The sequence below is a fragment of the Austrofundulus limnaeus genome, unplaced genomic scaffold, assembly GCF_001266775.1.
Source record: "Austrofundulus limnaeus strain Quisiro unplaced genomic scaffold, Austrofundulus_limnaeus-1.0 Scaffold232, whole genome shotgun sequence".
NCBI classification, from domain to species: Eukaryota; Metazoa; Chordata; class Actinopteri; order Cyprinodontiformes; family Rivulidae; genus Austrofundulus; species Austrofundulus limnaeus.
In genome coordinates this window covers 264,133-266,784 of record NW_013952634.1, presented here as the reverse complement: position 1 = coordinate 266,784, position 2,652 = coordinate 264,133, and positions in this window count along the sequence as shown.

The following is a 2,652-nucleotide window of genomic DNA, read 5'->3' as shown; positions in this document are numbered from 1 at the left end:
AGGAGAGACGAAACGTTTCATTAGAGAAGAACCCGTCCAGAAGACCTATACAGTTTTTTTCTTTTTGATCTTCATGAAGACATCATGGGGAGGCGCAACCCTTAACATATATGTCATGTCACACTAGCCACGTTTTTGCTCTGTCGTTGACYTGAAACGTCAAACTTAAGCTGCCGGTAGTTAAAAGATGATCCATGTTCTGGATTTGGTGACTACATTCATAGCTAGCCTCCAATTTAACAAATTGGTTTAGGTCTTTCCAACAGCAGTTCTTGGCTGCTTCAGGGYGCACCATTTGTTTCTCCACAGTTTAATATCTTTAGCCAACCTTTGCTGGGTTTTCAAGATGGTTGGTTCCAGATGTTTCCATTGGTTTTTGTTTTGTTCRTTTAATTTTCATTTGGATGACTTCTGAAGAGTCACTATAATGTACAGGTTTAAGTTGTTCTTTAGACAATAAATGGACGTTTATGTGTCCAACTACTACACACTGATGATATTAGTCATTATTAGCAGATTTAGTTCCATTTAATAAGTTCGTCGGGACTCTGCTAAAGAATTGCAGGTGTGTTGTGGACAGTTTTCCACCAAATCATATCCAGCCCTCTCCTTATTATAGGGTCTGAGCTGTAATGAGTGGTGTGTTGGTGTCTCTGTCATCAGTTATTTTTTAGAACCTGTAGCCTCCAGAGCACATGGTCATTACTGAGCAACATCCAGCAGCTTCAGCTGAAGGGAGATTTATGCTCCAGGTTTCCAAACAGAACTGTATTGTTCACATCGGATTAGAGATATATRATTAGGTTTGGAGGATAGGAAGACTTCTGAGCTCAAAACTGGTGTTTCTATGGAGACCAGGTGGTCGATCTCAGCATCTACTGCAGGATGTGATTCCCGCCAGGCTTGTAAGTGTAGACTAGAACTTTTTTTTCATGTTGTTGTTACACAGCGAGCTGACAGCAAGATAAAAACCTGAAGCTTCAGGCTGAGAAGCCTCCTCGCAGACACTTTTCTTRAAATTCTTCTAAGTCGTGCTGGCAGGAAGTGACAGGAATACTTGAGATCTGACCCCTCTCTGACTCTGCATGTTGTGTGGAGGAGACACCGAGGCTGCAGGCTCCACTCCACTGTAACAGACCCTGCTTTAACAGGCAGGGRAAAGTGTCTGAAATGGGGGTCTGTGGTTGTGTTGCAGATGGTGTGAGGTTACTGACGATTAAGAGCACGACCTGCTGATGGACGGTCTGTCGTGTTTTTTTTTTTTTTTTTTTTTTTTTGTGCACAGACATACTCTCACACCTTAGACCCCCTCTAAAACCTGCTGGAATGTGTCTCTAATAACATCAATAACCACGAGGTTTGCATCACATGACAGGGGCCAGTTGGTGTGTGTGTGTGAGAGAGAGAGTACCTGGTTCTTCCCACGGGTTAAAAATAAAAACCTCACAATTAAATAGAGGTGGTGTTTGTGGAGTTTCACAGGAAGACAACTATTTGAGACACAGGCTGTCAGCTGAACAGGAAGAGACATGTCGTAGGTGGAAAAAGAAATTAGATACAATAAAAAAACATGTTTATGTTTATAAAAATGATAAATGTTCTAAAGAAGTGCTTGTTTTACTTCCTAAATGTTTAATGTTTTAAACAAATATACCTTGACAACTATTACATTCACAATCCTGTACACAGGACATAAAACTTGGGTTGATCTCATTTATTTATTTATTTATTTTTAAAAATGTATTCATTTCATTTAAAAACAAAACAAATGCTATACATACAACAATAATAATACAACACAAATAAAATGAAAGGTAGCAGAAAGAAGAAAAAAATTCTTATTGATACCTGCCCCTTTTTCAAAAATAAATAAATTGAAACAATTAATAGTCTTCAAATAACAAAACATAATGTCGTGGTCTATACTCAAAAAGGAAAGCCTTTACTGGTCCCATTCTGCGGCTGAAAACTCGGGCACAGCGCCCTACGTATCGACATTCTAAAACGAGATGTCGGACCGCGGTCACGTTGAATGACTCCTAGCCTACGAAAATGTCTCCTCAAAAGAGAAACAAGACGGAAAAACATTTTCCCTCAGCAGTTAAAACATATTTTAACCCGCTTACGCTCACCAGAGATAACACAGCTGTTATCACAGGCTACATAAAAAAAACAGAAAACTGAGCTCCCTGCTTTTTAAACTCGACAATGGAATAAAAACGCTCCCATCATCTACCTCAGCTAGCGTCATTACAGCCTCAGAAAGACCAGACCAGCGTCTAAAAATTATAATTTCGATGTGTGCGGGCCGAAAAATTAGCCGCAGCTCTTTAGCATAAGGTGCTAATGAAAATATTAGCTCACCGTGTTTCTGTCGACTAGGGCTGGGTATCATGGCCAATTCTCTAAATCGATTCGATTTCGATTCATTAAGTTCAGAATCGATTAATCACGATTCGATTCGATTCAATTCGATTCGATTCACTGAACATGTTTGATACTGATATTGTATTTTGCAACTGTGTTGGGCTGGGTATCATGGCCAAGTCTCTAGATCGATTCGATTTCGATTCATTAAGTTCAGAATCGATTAATCACGATTCGATTCGATTCGATTCGATTCACTGAACATGTTTGATACTGATATTGTAT